The sequence below is a fragment of the Eschscholzia californica genome, unplaced genomic scaffold, assembly GCF_041429995.1.
Source record: "Eschscholzia californica isolate CP2 unplaced genomic scaffold, dmEscCali1.0.p SCAF_1, whole genome shotgun sequence".
In the NCBI taxonomy this organism is placed as follows: Eukaryota; Viridiplantae; Streptophyta; class Magnoliopsida; order Ranunculales; family Papaveraceae; genus Eschscholzia; species Eschscholzia californica.
The window spans coordinates 55096660-55118950 of NW_028238198.1; positions in this window are offsets into that span (position 1 = coordinate 55096660).

Sequence of the window (22291 nt, forward strand, 5' to 3'; positions counted from 1 at the left end):
TTCGGTTGGGTGCCCTTAATATTGAAGTTGGAGTTGAAATCGAAATGATGCCTAACTTGCCAATTGTCTTCTGAAAAGCATCACCACCAAGTGGCTTTGTAAAAATGTCTGACGGACATTGGCGAAGAGTGGTCAATGTCGAGATCAAGAAGAAGAGACTTGATCCATTGAAATTCGAAGGTGAGGTTGTGAAGGGCTCGATATTCAGCTTCACCTGAAGATTTTGCAACCGTGGATTGTTTCTTTGATTTCCATGATAAAGGACTCGTGCCGAGCATGCTGAAGTATCTTGTAGTCGAACGTCGAGTCCTGGGACAACCAGCCCAGTCAGAATCACAATAACCAATGATGTGAAAGGAACTGGTGGCCGAAAGAAAATTTCCATTATTACTGGAAGCTTTGAGATAACGAAGAATTCAATGAGCATCGTCAAGATGAATGGTAGTAGGATTTTGAAGGAATTGACTAAGAATGTTCATTGCATAGCTAATATTAGGTCGAGTACAGTGAGATAAAGTAAGCGTCCAATAAGACGACGATAGACAGAGGGATCGGGAATGGGATCACCATCTGAAGGACTTAAGGCAAAGTTTTTGTTCCATCGGAAAAGGAGATGGGCGTGATGCAGTTAGACCATAATCAGTAAGAATGTCGAGGGCATATTTTCTTTGACATAAAAATGCCTTTCGAGGAGCGGGAAACCTCAATGCCGAGAAAAAATTGAAGACGCCCGAGATCTTTGAGGGAAAATGTCTTGTCAAGTAAAGATTTGAGTACGAAATAGCCAAACCATTATTTCTAGTAATAATGATGTCATTCACATATTAGAACATAGAGAGAGGTGGATGAAGTAGTGAGAGAAAAAAGGGAGTAATCAGAAAGGGATTGTGTAAAACCTTTCCAGAGGAGAACTGAGGAGAATTTGAAAAACCATTGACGAGAAGCTTGTTTGAGACCATAAAGATACTGGTTGAGACGATGAACTTTAAAATCCCCCTGTTTAGAAAAACCAGGTGGAAGTTTCATAAACACTTCTTCATTGAGGTCACTTTGAAGAAATGCATTGTTGACATCAAGTTGGTTAAGAGACCAACCCTTGATTGCAGCAATGGAGAGTAGAATACGAACCGTGACTAACTTAGCCACTGGAGCGAAAGTGTCATGATAGTCCAGGCCCTCTATTTGGGCATATCCTCTGGCAACGAGGCGGGCATTATATCGTTCAATAGTCCCGTCAAAACGAAACTTGATTTTATAAACCCATTTACAATCAATGGGGCGTTTTCTAGGAGGCAAATCGACAATATAACAAGTCTTGTTAGATTCCAATGCTGAGATTTCTTTTGACATAACATTTCGCCAATCCGGAGACTTCATGGACTGAGAGAAAGAAGAGGGTTCAGTGCTGGAAAGAACCGATGCAAGTAAAATATTTTGTGAATCAGAGAAGGCGTCAATGGACATGTAATTAGCCATAGGATTGGGAATATTTGAAGGAGTAGAAGAGTGAAAAATGTAATCAGATAGATGAGGCGGAGGGCGCCTAATACATTGGGAACGATTTGGGGTTGCTGCTGGGCCAGGAAGAGCATCCGGCCCAGATGACGAATTTTTCATAAAGGAGGGTCCTCATGAGCTAATTTTGTGGTGCCGTTAGGTACAACACCCGCCCAGGTGAGGAATCACGGTTGATGTGAGTAGTTGGTGTGCCTGTAGCAGAAAGGTCCTCTAATGGACGTGAATTGGTTGAAGCAGCAGGGACCTGAGTTGACCGAGAGGAAGAAGGTGGCAAAGAAGAGGGAAAAGTGAATGAACCATCATCCATAATTGATAAAGAAAAGACGTTTCTGAGAAGGGGAAAGAGACGACATTAGAAAACGATCTTCGTGAAATAAAACATCATGAGAAGTAATGATTTTACGTGTGGAGAAATCATACACCGAAATCCTTTTTGGCCGTGAGGGTTTCCAACAAACATATCCGGAGAGGCACGAGGGTCTAATTTAGTTTTGAGGATTGGATGACGAAAATAACATAAACAACCAAAGACTCAAAGCTTGGTAAAGTCGGGAGGAGAACCCAATAATTTTTCATACAGAGATTTCCCATTCAAAATGGAACTGGGAAGTTTGTTGATGAGATAGATGGCTGTTAGAACACATTTTCCCCAAAAAGAGAGAGGAAGATGTGCTTGGAGACGAAAAGAACGTGCCACTTCTAAATTATGTCTATGTTTGCGTTCGACAACCCCGTTTTGTTGAGGGGTACACGTTCAACTAATTTGTAAATGCCTTGCATTTGAAACCAAGATTATAATTCATGACTCATAAACTCCGAACCATAATCAGATCGAAAAGTTTGAATGTTAGGGATTAAAATGGAACCATCACCGGACATGAAAGTAGCGATGTTGGTATTAAATTGAGTTGAGACAAATTTAGTGAAATTAGTGACGTATTTGGTTGTATCAGATTTATTTGGGAGGAGAAACAATCAAGTACATCTGGAATAATCGTCAACCATAGTTAAGAAATAACAACAACTAGAGTTTGACATAACCGAGAATTGGCCCCATAAGTCGGCATGAATAAGTTCAAATGGACGAAAAGAAATAGAAGTACTAGATGGAAAAGGTAAATGCTTATGCTTAGACAAAGGACAAAAATCGCACGGTTTATTATTGATAGAAATAAACTTCATCCAAGGGATATTAGAAAGCAAATACTTAAAACGAGAAAGGGGAGGGTGGCCTAATCGCCAATGCCATACATTCAAAGAAACATTACTACTACTACTAGAAAAACAAGAAAATGAGCAAATCATAGGGTCCGTGCGAAGGAAGTAGAGCCCTTACGATTGATCACCAAGTTCAATCGTCATTTCCGTCGCTAGGTTATGAAAGACACACGAGGTAGAATTAAAAATTTCTTCACATAATCAAGAGGTAGTAATTTTGGAAATGAATAATAAATTGATTTTAAAATCTGGGCATGTAAGACATTAGTAAGATGAAATGATTTGGAAAAAGAAATGGAACCAATATGGAGAACACAAATGTGTGTCCCATCGGGAAGTTGACAAAATAATTCGTAGGAGCAATAACATAAGAAGTAAAATGAGATAAGTTAGAACAAAGTGTTTATCCGTTCCGGAATTAACTACCTAAGAATAAGAGTTAAAAAACATACCTGTTAAGTTAATAATAGGCTTGGTCTGCTGAACAGGAGGAACAGAGGTGCCTACAGCCTGCCGGTTCTGGTCCAATAAAGAAATGAGGCCCTGGCATTGTTCTCTGCTGAGAGGCGTTGCTAGGGACACTCCCTGCTGGGCCTTGTTATAAACCGCGTCAGAAATAACAGAAACAGCTAACAAATTCTGTTGTGGGCGCCCTCAGGGACGTGATGTTGGGCCTGACCGAGTTAGGTACCATTTAACTGGTAGCACGTAGCTTTAACATGTCCATGCATGTGACAGTAATCACAATATGGGTGTTGTCTCTTCGGACGAGAGGAATCATGGCGATCAGACCATGAACCCTGGCCGACGGCTAGAGTCGCTGCTTCGGCACCATTGAAGTTGGAGTATACTTCGTTCTGCTACACCTATTCTTTCTTGACAAGGGAATGGATGCGCAAAGTTGAGGGAAATAGATCCATGAGGAGAATCTGACTTCGTATAGCCGAAAACCGATCGTGAAGTCCTTGAAGGAACTCCATTGCACGGTCTTCTTTCAAGCGATTAATGAGAGACTTACCATGAGCACAAATGCAAGGTTTAATGGTTACAAGGGATTGGAGCTCATCTTGAAGGAACTTTAATTGAGTAAAATAAGTAGAGACATCTAAGCCCTCTTGCTGCAAAGAAGAAATAACTCTCTTAAGTTGAAACACTTTAGGAGCATTCGGTTAGAAAAAACGATCATTAAGATTTTTCCAAGTCTCAGCAACAAACTCATCATAATGAATGGACGATTGAATATCCGGAGCAACAGAGTTAAGAATCCAACTTGCAACAAGATCGTTGCATCGTTCCCAGGAATGTAAATCCGCGGGAGAAGTTGGTTTGACAATAGTACCATCGACGAAACCAAGTTTATCCTTGGCTCGAATGGCTTTGGTCATACCACGAGACCAGGAGGCATAGTTATCTCTGGTGAGAAGTGGGGTAATTAAAACAGCGTAGGTGAATCAGAATGGGGAATATCAAATACCTGAGTATTGGGGGCAGCAGATTGTGTTGTAGTATCATCAGTGGAAGACATTGTTTCAGAAAATAAAATACCAATAGGCTCTTATACAAAATGAAGAGGCAATTAGACTCAAGTAATGAATGAAAAAGAACAATAGAAGCAAAAGAGTAACCGAGTCAGAGAGAGAGAGAGAGAGATTATAAGAGTTTTGTAATACTCGGGTGTGTATTTCACTTTACATTAAGAGAGTATTAATAGTTTACACAATTAGGGTTAGGAAGATATACATGAAATATTAACTAGTCTACATGAAAACATAACCAAACTTATCTACATGCAATCATAGATTCGGCTGATCTAAATCTGGTCTAACTGGGTCGCCTGGCCGAGCTGGGTTATGGGCTTCATAGCTGCATCAAGATGTTTCAGTTGGGTGCCCTTAATAGATAGAGGTGAAGATATGGAAGTATGGGAATGGCTGGTGTTGGCGGTGGCTTCAAACCCTTTGGTGTGTTGGGAATTACATGTCTCTAAGACTACCCTAATCATCTAACTAGTGTTGGTAACGGAATCTCAAACATCTAATGTTTAACACTAAGTTATCCAGAATCATATACATGAACTAAAGATGAACTAGAATGGAAAGAAGAATATCTTATTTGCTTTCCCACGAACTAAATCCCGACCAGTATTCGGAAGATAAGCGCTTCAAGTGTAGCTCCTCTACTTGAGACACCGAATGTATAACTTGAACTCCCTCCTTTCAGTCAGATAGGACCTTCTTGAAGGTTGAGATGAAGAACTCCTTCTTCTAGACTTGATAGATAGAATGAGAACTTTTCCTCTGAAATCTTTTCTCTCCAACAGTTGTGTGAAGATAATGATTTCCTTCTGAGAAAATTCCACACCTTTTCTGAACTCTAACCTGGTCCTTATATAGGCAATCCCTTAGTAGAGTTTGACTCAAATAAGGATTCCTTTAAGTCCCAAAGAAAAGATAAGCTTTGTCAGAGTCCCATCTGACAAGCACTCCCTATTAGGACCAAAGTCCTATCAAGGTTTCCCATATGTTTGGCCGTCCAGACTAGCCCCTTAATGAGTTTACTCTGTCCGGCCCAAAACCACCTTTTGACCGTCTAAGGTCAATCCCTTAAAGGGCTTACCCTAGTTGGCCCAAAATGGGTTTTACACTTTTCCGGGCGTCCTTTTCGAGCCCGATTCTTTTCTATCTTTTAAGCACTATCAAACTGGATCATATCCATCTATATGCCAGTTCCCACTAGTCTATTCTCGCTGTTCTAGTTACCACTCTTATGTGTAACCCGATGTAGGATCCGGTCTATGTTAGTCGCGGATAACCGAAGTGATCTGACAGTCGTAAGCAACTTCTAGCTAAGCATCATGACTCCTAATTGAACCGGACTGATTGATCTTCCAAATAAGGTCATCTTTATCCTATGAGGCAAATCGTAGGCATTGCCATCTTGGTCGAAGGACACTCATTCGGAAGGACATTCCTTCAAACCGCAAGGATATATACTTCAGTCTCCCACTTGTACTTAATGCTCGATTCCCATGTCTTTTCATATCTCATCTGATACGTCACACTTTTCTGACTTTCTTGATCGGGAGGGCAAACTGTCAAATCAAATGATTAACTCTTTAATCCATTTGAGAACGACCTTGCAATTTCAGTTGTCACTCCTCAAGTGGCCTAGAGATACTTTATCCCAACTTTTGTTAGGAAGACATATTCCATTCTGGTACTCCCACTTAGCTTCATGTCTATCATGTTTCACCCGGCTTCCGTTTTTATAACCTCCAATCACGGCGGCGTTTGACGGGACCAAGGCTCGACATTCCTTACATAAGATGAGTGAGTAATCATATTTTGAGGAATCTCTCCAATTTTCGAAATAAGAGTTATGACGTTCATATCTTCAACTCGTGAAGCACTCTCACTTGGTGGGTTTCCAGTGTATCTCATACACCCATGAAGTTGACTTGAATACTCCTATTCCCATAGCCAAAGAAACAACGCTATCTTGTCAATCACTCATGCTAGTCTTCTTAAGTCATTGTTGTCCAACCAATGACCTGGACTAGGAATAATATAATGGAACGCTTCCATGTTCACTTAGCAGGATTTCTTTCATTAAATCACGTATTTAATAAACCTATTTGAAACTTTCCATTATTTTGGACTGTAGTCTAAAGTTCTAAACCACAATTTAGATGACGAAATAAACTGATTAATTTCGGGTAACAAAAGTTTGTAAAAGTGAGTTCCCCACGTAAACTTCTTTACGCGCCCAATTTTACAAGTCTCTTTAGGGCAGTCTTTCGTGACCCTAATTCCTTAAATTCGTACATCTCACATGTTTGATATAAGGTGACAGTTTAGTTGTGGATACAATCCACATTTTGTTTCACTCTGCTCATTATTATCATGCTAAAGAACGCCTTCATCAGCTCTTTACAATAAAATCAGTTCCCAAAACTGAAACTAGAGTTTATAACGACTCTCACTTTGAAAATCCCTTTTCACCTGGTTGTCCTTCCTAAAAGATTCCTATCTTTATATTTGGAAGATTGTTTTTTTATGCCTTTCTTCAACGTTTACTTTCAGAGACTCTCTCCTAGATGCTCCAAGTGTTGGGTATTATATCCTTATACTAGTGTTTATAGCGGATAACGACATCTAATGTCTAACACTAGCATCCCCAAGATCATCATGCAAAACTACTAATTAACTAATAGGAAGATAGTAGATTACCTTAATCGCTATTTCCCTCGAGCTAGTTGAATAGATTAAAGAAGACCAAGAGCTTCAAACGTAGCTCCTCTACTTGGGACACCGAACGGTGTATTTAATCTCCCTCCTTGAAAGCTCGCTAGCACTCCAATGGTAGTTTGATAATAAAAAGACCTTCTTCTTGCTTGACTAGAAGATAGCTTGGGAATTATCACACTTTCTCCTCTCTACTTGATGTGGTAGAGTAAGAAAGCTTAGAGAGAAATTCCACACCTTATTCTCTGCCCTAAGAGTGTTTATATAGAACCCTAATGAGAATACACCTCCTCAAAGGTTTCCTAAAACACCCTTTAGAATAAGATTTAGGGAAATAGTCGAAATAGCAATTAATGATATTTTCTCAACTCCCTGAGGAGGAGGTGTCCAAACACCACAAAATTTTTCGTGCATACTACTAGATATGTCAGCAACTCACCCTCCATAATTCAGCCTAATCCGAGTCCCGGAAGTACCCAAACCGGCCTAGGCCCAAAACCCTTATTTCAGGCCTTTTTGCTATCTTTTGCCCAAATTCTATTTAGGCCTGTGAGATATGTTTATGACATATTCCCAATGTTATATCACACTCCCACTAGTCATATCATCCAATTAAATACCCATTCTTATGTGTAACCCGATGTAGGACCGATCGAAGTTAGCCGCGAATTACTTCGTAATTCGACGATCGTAGTTGGTTTCTAGCTAAACACTACGACCCCTAAATCAATCATACTTGATGATCTTCTTCATCAATTGTCCTAGCCGACATATTGCTCGCATTTCCATCTTGGGCAAAGGACATCTCCTTCAACTCCTTCGCCAAGTATCATAGGACCCTATCTGTTGCTTATGGGCGGCGACATCAAATATTTTTGTATTTTTAGATGTGCGGGTAAACATCGATCATCTCCATATTCGATCTTATGTTTCGTGACATAAGTATCTCCCTCATGTGTGCTTTTGTTCATCAGAGTTTCTAAATTCTGAGTCTTGCTTAGCAAAATTCCATGATCGATGGGTAGAATCTCTTTCTAAGAGTATTTCTAGTTAGATCTCGATGCCCAGTTAATTTACCCTCGTCTAGTGTCTTATTGAGTCAGTTCCTTAACTGTTCTCAATTTCAGTATGTCTCACATATAGGACGTAAAACTAACTTGTTTCACTCCCACTTACCCTCTTGTTGAACAAGACTCTAAAAATTCTTTTCAAAAATTAACCCTTGAATTTCTTTACAAATGTTAGATACCAACTCTTACTTCTGATCCTTTTGACTCTTAACCAAATTTCAGAGTTTGGTTCTGCTATAGTTTTTGTGGCTCTTCTGAATCATCTGAAGACTCACTGGGGTTTTTGAACAATATCGTGAAACTTTCTTAACTCTTTAAGAAGTTTCCTGGCAAGTTTTTCGTACTCCCATTTGTTGTTCCTTTGTTGCTTGGTTCGAATCAGATTCGAATATTTCTCCCACTTGTCTTCTTGAATAACTCCTTTCAAGGAAGACACCATCGAGAGCAACAATCCAATTTTGTTTCGATGTTGTGAGGGAAAAACCTCATATTTCTTCTTTTGAAGAAAAAACTATGTCTAAAGTTTTTAGACTTAAATAAAAGACTGTTTTAGAACTCCTTCTAGTGGGTAGGGAGCTTGTATTAGACATTATTGTTTTGGAAGACTTGTTATGACTACGACTTTTGATCTCATCAAAATCTTCAGTCATGTAGATTCATTACCTGATTTAGGTCAAGTTTCTAAAACTTCTCCTAAATTCGAGTACTTAGTTGATTGTAGTCACATTAATCATAATTTTATGTCTAACGTAAGTATTAGTGATTAATTGACCTCTGTTTTGTCATAACAGATCTTGTCAGACTAGTTAATTTGAACCATGTTCATCCTAGTTGTCTGACTAGATTAAATTAACTAATTGAATCGTTTGGTATCAATGTTTGTAAATTGAAATAGGCACCTTTCTAAGAACATCATAAAATATTGAAACTGAATACTTTATATTCCAATTCTAGTAACGATGTTCAAAAGGAAAAATACTAAAATCTAATTAAAGTAATGCCTATAGGAGACTAAAATCCTTCTTGAGCCTTCTCAGCAATCATTGCTTCTTTTGCTCTTGACAGGTTCATCTCCTTTCCAGTTAAATACTCAGCTCCCATTTGCTCCTGTCATTCACAATGAGATGAGCATCAAGTACCCGATACCTTTTAGGGAATGTATTTAATTGAATCAACTTTTAACATTTTTACCTTTAGCGAAAACCACGGTTCCGTTCTTTTTGTCTTCCAGGAATTTGGGACACTTTCTCTTCCAATGGCCCATGCAATCACAATAGAAACACCTGGAATCAGAAGAGGAATTCTTGGTTTTGGCAACTTGCTTCCTTTCCCCATTTTCTTCTTGTTCTTCTGTTTTCCGTCCCTTTTAAATCCCTTGTCTTTTTGGACCATCACAATTTCCTTCTTAGGTTCCACTATTACGATATTCTCTTCGACTGTCTGGAGCATTGCGTGTAGTTCCTCTAAAGATTTATCCCATCCATTCATGTTGTAGTGCATTCTAAATTGATTGAACCCATTATGAAGTGAATGCAGGATGATATCAGTGGCGAAATCCCGGCCATGATCGACTCCAATTCGTGCTAGTTTCTCAAAAAGACTGATCATTTTGAAAACATGTGGCACTACAGGCTTACCCTTTTTAAGGCGACAATCTAGTATTGCCCTTGATGTCTCGTACTTTTCCATTTTTGACTTCTTTTGGAACAATTCCCTAAGTTGTCCCATCATGGTGTAAGCATCCATGTGTATGAACTTATCCTGAAGATTAGGTTCCATGGTTGCTAACATTAAGCACCTTACGGGTTCAGATTTCCTTTGAAGTCTATTTTCTTGCTCGTTCTGTTCGTTAGTCGAATCTTCAATGATTATCGGAATAGGAGTGTCTAAGATAGCTGCATTGTTTTCGGATCTCAAGAAGCCAACGGATGTTGAAGGATTCTTTGGTTGTCATAATTGAACTACATGTACAGAACGCAAAGTGACTTGAACTAGTTATCCTAGCAAAATCCTAATTTTGCCATTTTATTCAAGAATCTTTTACCTATTTGAATAATAAGTATCCAAGATCCCAATTCTTCGAAGTTAAGCGTACTAGGGAACAACCCTTAACTTTGTTGCCCTGGGTAAGTAACATCTTTATTGATCATACTACTATGACTCTTGACTGATTAGTTTCACACTTGAGTGTCAAACTAATCCTTTCGCCTCGAAGTCCAAAACCCTTTTGCTAACTCGTTGAGAATAACAAGTTTAGATGCGTAGACCTCTTCATAGATATACCCGTATTGTCCCGATGTAAAAGACGGCACCCTACGGAGGCAGGCCCATCATCGATGAACAAGGACTCAACAGGTGTCTTATTCTGGGTAGGCTTATACTCAAAATTCTTTTTAGGGATTATTACGTATTTTATCAAGTATGCAATACTGTGAACTCTAACATAATCATTCGTGACGTATACGTAAAGTATATGTGAGTTTACGTAAGGAATTAATTAGTTCCTAATATAGCCCCTAAAAGATCTATTCTTTTTGGTTACTTCTTGTTTGCCTATGGTTCGTTTGGATTTCCATCCTTGAACCTCCATTGACTACTCCCACTTAAACCATGATCTCATCGTTCAGTTCATCAATAGATTCTGTAACCCTATACTCTAAGTATTATCCGGGCACATACTCACTTGTGCTTAGAAACAAAAATCGATAACTTATCTAAAGGCAATACTATTCTACGCATTCACATATATATATATATATATATATATACACATGTATACAGAAATATGACATTCATAAGATAAAATATGTGTCCTAGATTCTTTTCTAGGTTCACTATGTTCTATATAACTATTTGTGAGAAATTGTGACATCTCTATGTCTACCGGGCTTTTAAGTCTATTTTTCGTAAAATATGGACTAGTGGCACGTTACGTTTCTTCCTTAATGATTTCTAAAATTGATTTAGGAAACCCTCGGATGGACCGGGTCAATGTCGGAAAAACATGTTTGGAACCGGGAAAAAAGATAAGAAAAATCTCCCACTCGAGCCAAGGCCCAATGGGCCCAAGTCAAACTCGAAAAAAGGACTCAACTCAAACTTGGTCAAAGTCCTTTGACTGGTCTCGGGTCAATGTGTTCCCTCTCGGAAGCTTCCAAGCGCATCCTAGATGCGTCTGGACTTGCGTCCAGGGTCCGGTCCTAGACCGAAACCAACTAGGAATACCCAGACGCGTCCTAATGTCCGAGACGCGTATGTCTCGAACTATCCTAGTCTATCTCGAACTAGGACTACCCAGATGCGTGTTGGACGTACTGGGTTGTCCGAGATTCTAAAATCTCAGACTCCTAGTCCGGCTCAGACTGGAACGTCCCCAGTCCTGATAGTCACGGGTCTCGGGATTCTGTCACGGGTCTCGAGATTCTGTCCTGGGTCTCAGGATTCTGTTTCGAGACCTGTTGGACCGGTCTGGGATACGCCCTAGACGCGTCCCGTTCGGTCCGGCCAGCAGTGTTTCCAAATCTTTGGAAACACTCAACTGAACTATGTCTTCTTTCTTCTTCTTTCTACTGTTTCAGCTGCTGTTTTGATAAGTTCATCATAAAAAATCCCATATTTTGATGATGTTCATCAAAATCACATCAAACTAGTTTTCGAAAACCTGTTTAAAAAAACTAAGATTTCAAAGTTTTTGGGTATTTGAATCCTATTCAACCCCCTAATTGCTTACATCTAAATCATATTTAAAGTAATCAAAAACTTGTTCGAATCTTTATTTAAACAATTCTATCTAGTAATTTCAAGTTTGAATCTAATTCGTTTTAGCCAAAGTTAGTTTCATGCAAACGGCTCGTGATGCCACTCTTGAGAATTACATGTCTCTACGACTACCCTAATCATCTAACTAGTGTTGGTAGCGGAATCTCAAACATCTAATGTTTAACACTATGTTATCCAAGATCATATACATGAACTAAAGATGAACTCGAATGGAAAGAAGAATACCTTATCCGCTTTCTCATGAACTAAATCCCGACCAGTATTCGGAAGATAAGAGCTTCAAGTGTAGATCCTCTACTTGAGACACCGAATGTATAACTTGAACTCCCTCCTTTCAGTCAGATAGGACCTTCTTGAAGGTTGAGATGAAGAACTCCTTCTTCTAGACTTGATAGATAGAATGAGAACTTTTCCTCTGAAATCCTCTCTCTCCAATAGTTGTGTGAAGAGAATGATTTCCTTCCGAGAAAATTCCACACCTTTTTTGTACTCTAACCTGATCCTTATATAGGCAATCCCTTAGTAGAGTTTGACTCAAATAATGATTCCTTTAAGTCCCACAGAAAAGATAAGCTTTGCCAGAGTCCCATCTGACTGGGAATCCCTATTAGGACCAAAGTCCTATTAAGGTTTCCCCTGCGTTTGGCCGGCCAGACTAGCTCCTTAATGGGCTTAGTTTTTCCGGCCCAAAACCTCCTTTTGGCCGGCTAAGGTCAATCCCTTAAAGGGCTTGACCTAGTTGGCCCAAAAGTGGGTTTTGCACTTTTCCGAGCTTCCTTTTCGAGCCCGATTCTTTTCTATCTTTTAAGCACTATCAGACTGGATCATATCCATCTATATGTCAGTTCCCACTAGTCTATTCTCTTTGTTCAAGTTACCACTCTTATGTGTAACCCGTTGTAGGATCCGGTCTATGTTAGCCGCGGATAATCGAAGTGATCCGACAGTCGTAAGCGGCTTCTAGCTAAGCATTACGACTCCTAATTGAACCGGACTAATTGATCATCCAAATAAGGTCATCATTATCCTATGAGCCAAATCATAGGCATTGCCATCTTGGTCGAAGGACACTCCTTCGGAAGGACATTCCTTCAGACCGCAAGGATATATCCTTCATGGTGGTGGTGGACAATAGTATAACTTCCACTTTGATGGGGGCTTTCCTGCTGAGGATTCTGGGGATTCAATTTTTTATCACAATGAATGGGGTGGGACTGTAACAATGACAGAGAACTAAGTAGAAAACAGAGAAGTATAGTGGCAGAGGTGAAAAGACATAAAACCATATCTGCCTCTACTATCAGAGTATAGGCAATTGATGATAGGTTACTGAGAACAAAGGTTACTAAGTTAGGCTTTTATCTTACTGCAACAACATGTTTCTTTAGAAATCTTTGCCACATTACAAGTACAATGTAAGAATTGATTATATAGATTCAGTTTTTTGTTTATTTTCATTGGCACTAGTGGGTTGTGAAAACCATCTAAACAAAAGAAGAAAAAAAATAAGAAGAAGAAGATGAAGAAAAAAGGAGGAGAATGAGGAAAGAAGATGAAGAAGGAAATACTTTTTTTGTCAATTAAGGTCGCCGACCAGAGATGGTCGACCGGTAACTTTTTGGTGGGTGAAATTAACTCTCAGACGTTGCACTGCCTTTAATCAAACTTGGTCAAGATGAACTGACCAAGTCAAGCTTGCAAAATTCATTGCCTTTCATAATAAATGGCATTGCCTATAAAATCTCCCAGATTACAAATACCCTAAGCCCATATTTGGCGCTCGAGAATGAATTGTAATTTTTGGGGATCACCTTCTCATAGTGTGATTCCTAATCATCAGATTGATTAATTTTTTGTTTGGTTTGACTAGGAACAGAAATTCAATTCCTGACAAATTCCTAATGGTGTTTGGTACAAGATTTAGAATGTAAATTTTTGTAAACGTTTTGTAGAAATAAAAATTAAATCAATTTCGATGGTAAGCGTAGAATATCTTTCGGCATCAAAATCCATCAAAATTGGAATGAACAAAGAACAAATCTCATTCTCTCTTCACTCCATCAAAATTCCCCTACGTAAAGATACAAATTTAATCTATAGAACTAATCTTCATCTTCCCATACTAATGTTGTTTGCCATATTTTTTTTCTCTTTGAATGGTATGAAATATGATTAGAATTAACATAGAACGAGAGAGGAAAAGAAAAAGCTAGAGAGAGTTGCGTCTGAGCGAGAGAGAAAGCTAGTACGATGATGTCTGAAACCCTAGATTAAAATTTTTTTGGTAATAATTTTATACTAAGGACGATTTTAATATTGGACTCTATAATATTTTATTATGCATAACGCTGTCCATAACTATTAAAACAAATCATTCAAGGGGAATGGGAATCACAAACCCACCCCATCCTGGGTTTTGTTACATAGACAGTACTGAAAATAATTTTCTATACCTGTTTTTTATAATATTGAATTAAAAAAAAATCTAAATAACTTATCTATTTCGTGGAAGACAGTGAAGCCTAATATCTTGAAAAAACCTGCAACCATAGAGAAATGGAAGATGAAGAAATCGACTAAGGCACGTGTTCAACACGTTGTTCTCAAGACAAAATTCAGCCCTGCTCTCCTTTTGGAAATGCTATGTTGTTAATTAGACGATTGCCTCTAGGATTCAACAATGAATCAGAAATTCAATGGCATTCTTTGTTTATGATCTATAAGATATTGACAATGTATGAAAACAAAAGAAGAACTAAACTACAGAAGAAAACTCTGTATAAGAAAGAAATGAAAAGAGATAGAGTAGTATTTTTTCTGTGCATAAACCAAAGGGGATGATACCTTTATATAGTGTTGGAATTCTAATGGTTATGTGACATAATGTCGACATTCTACATAGACGGTATAGATTTTGACAACAAAACCTCACGAATCCAACGACTATATTAGATTTGAAACCTCTGATCTAACGGTTGAAATAAGAAGAAATATCAAAGGAATAAATGTCATATTTGGTTTTATATTAAAAAACAATATTAATTAATGACAAATTAACTAGAAAAGGGAGCTCGAGGGTGTCATGCATCATGGATTCCGGTGATCATTATGAAGTTACTGGTGTTATAGAAACCGAAGTGAGAGTTTCTCTCTTGGTTCTTCAAAAAATAGACAATTGAATATGAGGAAGGTGATTACTGGAGGTGATGTTATAAATGTTATTAAAGCATGTTTGGAGGAAGACTACTAAATACTATGGAAGATTATAAATTTGTTACTACATAATAAAGAGGAGATCCAAAAATTTGAGTCTTTCATATTATCGCAAGACAAGCAAATTTCGCATCTCATAAATTGGCGACCAATACATTAGTCCATCAAATTAGCTTCACGGCGAGGGCATCGAACCTCGATTAATTTTTGTTAGATGATTGGTTACAGAACAAACTCTTATTGTGTGTGGAAAATTATTGAATAAATCAAACCAAAGCCTACATTCTTATTAAATAATAACTAATACAACTAATTAAGAAAAGTTTCTCTCAAGAATATGCGTGTAATATCAATATCAACTCACCAAAAGTACATAAGTAAAACATAGTTTTTAATTACTAGGGAATCTAGCTCATGGTAAGTTGTACGAAGTATTCACTAATAAGAACAAAGAAGACAATTAACTCTCTCTAGGTTATAGCTAAACCAAGCATTATAAAAGTGATAAGTTATTATCGAAAAAAGTATCCCAAGTTGTCTTGGTACGAGGAGATAAAGATTAAATATAAAACAAAAGGTTGTCTATTTGGATTTAAGTGTTTGTAACTTTTGAGTAACTAAGAAATAGAAACAAAAACTTAGTTTTTTCTTTTCAACGAAATCAGCAAAGACAACTAATTCAGATATTGATGGACTTACAATTACAAAAACAATAGTGAAGGGGAATCGCGACATGTGTTTCCCATGCTATCCTGAAGCCAAAAAAGCCCCTAATACTGTGTTGAAACTTCAATGCACTGATACACTATACCTCTTAGGGTTCAATAGTTCTAACAGGAACTAAGTAGCAATCTTAGTTCTTAATCAAACAAATCTTAACAGTGACACAAGATAAGGTAAAAACAGATAAGAAGAATGTTATTTTCTTGTGTGTTGTGATGTGAAACCATGTCTAATTTGTCTTGTCGAGCTCTTAAGTTTAGAGTCAAGAATAACTCAAATCCGATTCCGGGTGAATGAGATGTTTAAGTTTAAAGTTTGGTTGAAGTTTGGTTAATTTAGAGACTAAATGCTAAGGAACTGTTAGTCTGGGGCTATTTGGGCAAAGCAAACACGTCCAGATCGACGACTCTTGTTCTCTCCGTGCGGAAAGCATTGATCGAACGATCGAGCGAAGATCCCTTCGGGATTTTGGTGGGATGAGCACCAGGAGCGTCAAATCTTGTAGATCTGATCGCGTGCGTTAAGCCCGTAATGGGAACTAAGCAGGATCTCACCCGATCTTCGTCCAACGACTGATCTCCTTCTGATCTTGGGCCAACTTCTGGTGTGATTCAAACAGATAAACGGAGGACTTTTCTCCCGAATTTTCTAAGAAAGATCTGACAGTCGAAATTGCAGCCGACCAAGATCTGTTGAGAATTAAGTGAAATTGTCACTTTTTTTTCTCAACAGATGTGGTCCTAAACTCAACAGACGTGTCCCTAATGAATGCATCTGTTCAATTCCTATTTATAAGACCCAAGTGAACTCCAAATTTTAATTCGCTTCCAATCCGCCTTTTCAAGAGCATAAAGCATTCTTAGAAGTTCATTTTAGAGAGTTTAAGAAGAACATGTGATAAAGTTTTCAAGGAGTCTCATAAGAAGGAAGTCTGGTCCATTGGCATCAAGTCAGACGTTAATGTACTTTCAAGTTCGACTACTTTCTGATTCGAAGTACCACTGAATGGAAAGGTTAATCGTATATCCTAGGAGACAACCTCCGGTAACAGTATGGTATAATATAGGGCGTCAATTGGTTTAAGGAAAGAGGAATACCTCGCCTCAATTAAAAAAAAATTATTCTTCTTCTTATCCTCTGATTTTTTTCCTTTTTAGTTTATCTGATTTCTTAATTAAAGACATTCTGATTTTTCAAATCAGAAGTGTGTTGATTTTGAAGTAATAAATCCGAAATCACAAACGGAATACAATTCCTCTTTCTAATCTTAAATCGATAGTGATATTCGACTACGAATCATCTGTTCTGGATAACAGACACTATTAGTTTAAAACACATAAGATATTGGATTGGGAGTGAGAGATTTGGGAATCGATTTTGATTAGAGATCTGGGTTCATTGTATTATTTTGATATTGATTTGAAGAAGAAGAACTTGAAGATGAAGATGGAGAAGAATGAGGAGGTGGAAGGACAAAGAAGAATAATAAGGAAAGAAGAAGAAAGAGGAGGATGATGATGAGGAGAATAAGAAGAAGAAGAAAAAAGAAAGAAAAAACTCATCAACAGAGAAAGATGGAAGAGAGCATTCATTTTTATGGGAAAGGTAATTGAGGACGAAAAATAATTTGTTGTTAGAGTTAACTAACGATTTTAAGAGAAGGATGTCATTTTTGTAACCTACGAAAAATATGGGGCCAAAAGAAAAAGTTGTCACAAACTAGATAGCCAAAAAAAGTAAACAAAAAAAAAAAAAAACAACTCATTCACGCAATACTAAAGTTTAAGCTACTTTAAAGAAAAAATGTAAGTCTAAAGTCGAAAAATATGAGGGGTTATTAGTCATATATCTACTCCTAAATCAATAGACACTATAAGACCAAAATAAAACATAAAATAGAAAATAAGTCCAAAAGTGTACTTTTTGGTGGGTCCCATGTTTCAAGTCATTTATTTTCTCCCATTGTTGCCCTTTTGTAAATATATTTTAACATATAGTAAACCAAAGGTTCCTTGTGCATGGTTGAGTTAATAAATATATTTTTTTCATAAATTTTAAGAGAGAAAATTTACGGTCGAAATTTATTCTCAATATTTATTTCCAAAATTTATAATTGTCAAGACCAACATACCGAATCAATCGTTCTTGTCCTAAAACAAGATTCTCTCTCTCTCTATTTCTCTATGTTTTACTATGTTTTTATCTCTACAAACTATTTTGTCTTGAAAATCCTTATGAAAATTATATATATGTTGACTATATTTCGGATCTTCTTAAAACATTTATTTAATTCTAACAATATACTTAAATGTAACACATTTTATCACTTTTTTTTCGAAAGAAAAGAAGTTGAATTTTTGTAAGAAGAAGTTTCCAAATTTTGGATTATTGGGCGGTTTGAATTGGATGGCTGGGTTTCCAATTTACTCATAGGCGGTTTGAGTTTGTGTTGATGGCGGTTTCAATGGTTTCCAAATTGGATGCTTCAATTTGTGATCCCACCGGCTTATATATTATATAAATAGGGGGTTGATCAACACAACACAACACCAACACAAGCAACAACAACTCTTCTTTAGAGAGAGCTAAAGAGAGAGAGCAAGTGAGAGAGAAATTTTTTGTTCATAGTTTTGAGCGGTGTTAAATTTCTCGGTCGTCGAAGATCTAGTATAGAAGGTTAAATTCTATACGGTACCATCTTGGGACGAACTTGCGGGTTGTGTTAGTCGTCTTCATCTATCCTTCAATAAAGATTTCTTGTTCGCCCGAGGACGTAGGCTTTAAAGCCGAACCTCGTTAAATTCTGTTCGCATATTTGATTTTGACTTAGCTTTTCGATTAATCTTCATAATCGGATCAATTTCTAGGTAGGTTCGATAGCTTCCGCGACTTTTAATTATAACAATTGGTACCAGAGCCTTGTTGAGATTGAACGAAGAGAAGATGGGATCGAGAAGTGGTACGGTCAAATCAGGGAAATATGAGATAGAGAAGTTCAATGGGAAAAACGATTTTTCTTATTGGCGGATGCAGATGAAGAATCTGTTAATCTCGCAGAAATTACACAAGACGTTGACGGGAAAGAAACCAGGAGATATGTCAGATGAGGATTGGGAAGAGTTAGATCTCGAAGCACGGGCTACCATTATGTTGTGTCTTGAGAGGGACGTGGCGTTCCTAGTAGACGAAGAAACAACGGTGGCGGGTGTGTGGTTAAAACTAGAAAGCAGTTTCATGACGAAAACTTTAACGAATCGGGTCTACTTAAAATCCAAATTATTCACATGTAGAATGGAAGAGGGTTCTTCTATTCAGGAATATGTGAATAGGTTTGACAGGATTATCTCAGATTTGAAGGATATTGATGTTAAGGTTGAGGATGAGGACCAAGCCCTCATATTGTTACTTTCATTGCCTAAATCCTATGAGAACCTTGTTCAAACTTTGATGCTTGTTGATGACAGTCTAAGCATGGAAGAGACGAGAAATTCGCTATTAGCGGATGACCTTCGTAAGGTTGCTACTAGCAGTATGGCGTCGGGTAGAGTAGACAAGGAACAAGCACAAGGGTTGTTTGTAACGAGGGGGAGGAGTAATGAAAGGGGAAAGGGAAAGGGCGGGAAATCTAGATCCAAATCTAGAGGCTCTTTCAAGAAAACGTGCTTTAGTTGTGGTGAGCTTGGCCACTTTAAAGCGGCTTGTCCAAAGAGAAAGTTGAAGCAAAAGAACGAAGGCTACAAGGAGAAACAAGAGATGCAAGAGGCGGGATATGTGTCAGAAGAGGCAGACGAATGTTTCTCGGTGACAGAGATGTCTGAGAAGATCTTCGATAAGTGGATGCTTGATTCAGGGGCGTCACACCATATGTGTCCAAATAGGGAGTGGTTTACTACCTATAGGAGTATAGATGGTGGTACAGTTATACTGGGTGATGATAGTATATGTAAAACTGTGAGACTCGGAACAATACGGATCAAGATGCACGATGGAGTGGTGAGAACATTGACGGACGTAAGACACATACCCGATTTGCGAAAAAATCTAATTTCCCTTGGTGTGTTGGAGCGGAACGGCTGTAAGATAATTATAGAGAATGACTCCATAAAAGTCGTTAAGGTTTCTTTGGTGGTAATGAGAGGTACTCGTTACGGTAATTTATACAAACTTTTGGGGACAACAATTACTAGAGATGTAGCAGTAGGAATCAGTGGAAGGGATCCAACGGCTAGTACGAGGCTTTGGCATATGCGCCTTGGGCATATGTCAGAAAAGGGTCTATCTCTGATGTGCGGGAAAGGCTTGTTGAAGGACATGAAGAAGCCTTGCATGGAGTTTTGTGAGCATTGTGTGTTCGGGAAGGCACACAGGGTGACGTTCTCTACAAGCAAGCACAGGAGCAAAGAGGTGTTAGACTACGTACACACCGATGTCTGGGGACCGGCAAAGTTACCTTCCAAGGGTGGTTCCAGGTATTTTGTTACATTCGTTGATGATCATTCGAGATTTGTCTGACTTTATTTTCTGAAGCATAAGAATGAGGTATTCAACACATTCCTGGTGTGGAAAGCAATGGTTGAGAACAAAACTGATCGAAAGCTGAAGACGTTAAGGTCGGATAATGGGACCGAGTACACGGATGGGGCATTCAAGGAGTTTTGTAATCAGGAAGTCATTGTGAGGCACTGGACAGTAGTAAACACACCTCAGCAGAATGGAGTCGCAGAGAGATTGAACCGTACACTACTTGAGAAGGCTAGATGTATGCGCTCCAATTCTGGATTAGGCGTAGAATGGTGGGCAGAATCTGTTGCTACAGCTTGTTATATTGTGAACAGGTCTCCACATTCTTCTTTAGATGGCGGCATACCTTACGAGGTGTGGTCAGGTGAACATGCAGATTACGGGAGACTTAGGGTTTTCAGTTGTACGGCCTATTACCATGTTAAAGGTAACAAACTTGACAATAGAGCAAAGAAGGCAATTTTCTTAGGATATGCTACAGGAGTCAAGGGTTATCGGCTATGGTGTACGGAAGACAAGAAGTTTGTAATCAGCAGAGATGTGGTGTTTGATGAGTCATCTATTGTAGCTATGGCGAAAGCTACGGTGCCTAGTTGTGGTGATGTTGGGTCTACTAAAGCTCAAGTAGTGGAAGTAGAAGCCGAAGACCAACGGGTTTCTAGGAATCATGATCAGGTGGAGCATCAGGATAATACTCAGGATGAGGAAATTGATGAACCCGATCATGAGGAGGTTCAAGGGGAAGGTACACAAGTTTTACAACAACAACAGCAGGATGTTTCGGTACACACTAGGCCGAAACGGTTATATAAGCCGGTACAGAGGTTAGGGTCAGACAAACCTCTTAGGCATTACGGGCAGGCAAATGTGGTTGAATATGCACTCTCGGTGGAAGACGACAAGCCGGTCACCTTCAAACAAGCTATCACCGCGGCGGAAAGAGAGAGTTGGTTGGTTGCTATGCAAGAAGAGATGAAGTCTCTTCACAAGAACCAGACATGGGAGGTTGTCCCATTGCCCGAAGGTAAGTCTATTATTGGTTGTAAATGGGTGTACAAGAAGAAAGAGGATTCTTCCGAAATCAAGGGTACAAGGTATAAGGCAAGACTAGTGGCCAAGGGTTATGCACAGAAAGAAGGGGTCGACTACAATGAGATTTTCTCACCAGTCGTGAAACATACTTCTATTCGGGTGCTTTTGAGTATTGTTGCTCATAGTGATCTTGAGCTGGAACAACTCGATGTTAAAACCGCCTTCTTGCACGGTGATTTGGAAGAAGAAATTTATATGGCTCAACCTGAGGGATACAAGGTTGAGGGTAAAGAAAATCAAGTATGTCGTTTGAGAAAATCTCTTTACGGATTGAAACAATCCCCTCGCCAATGGTACAGACGATTTGATTTTTTCATGCTAAAGCATGGTTTTCGCAGAAGTGACTATGATTGTTGTGTATACATCAAAAAGCTTCGCAAAGGTGACTTTATTTATCTCCTTTTGTATGTGGATGACATGCTAATTGCTTCTCGAAGCATGGTGGAGATAAATAAGTTGAAATCTCAACTCAGTCAAGAGTTTGAGATGAAAGACATGGGCGCTGCAAAGAAAATACTGGGAATGGAGATTAAGAGAGAGCGGTCAAGTAAGAAACTGTACTTGAATCAGAAAGGTTACATCGAACGAGTAGTTTCTCGATTTGGGATGCAGAATGCAAAGGCGGTGTCAACACCTTTGGCACCACATTTCAGGCTCTCGGGAAAACAATCTCCCACTACTACGGTGGAGAAGGATCATATAGATCGTGTACCGTATGCTAGTGCAGTTGGCAGTTTGATGTACGCTATGGTGTGTACTCGTCCAGATATTTCACAGGCGGTCAGTGTGGTTAGCAGGTTTATGGCAAACCCGGGGAAGACACATTGGGAAGCTGTGAAGTGGGTCTTGAGGTACTTGAAGGGTACCGTTGATACGGGTTTGTGCTTTGGTGGAGACACATGTCAGGTAAGC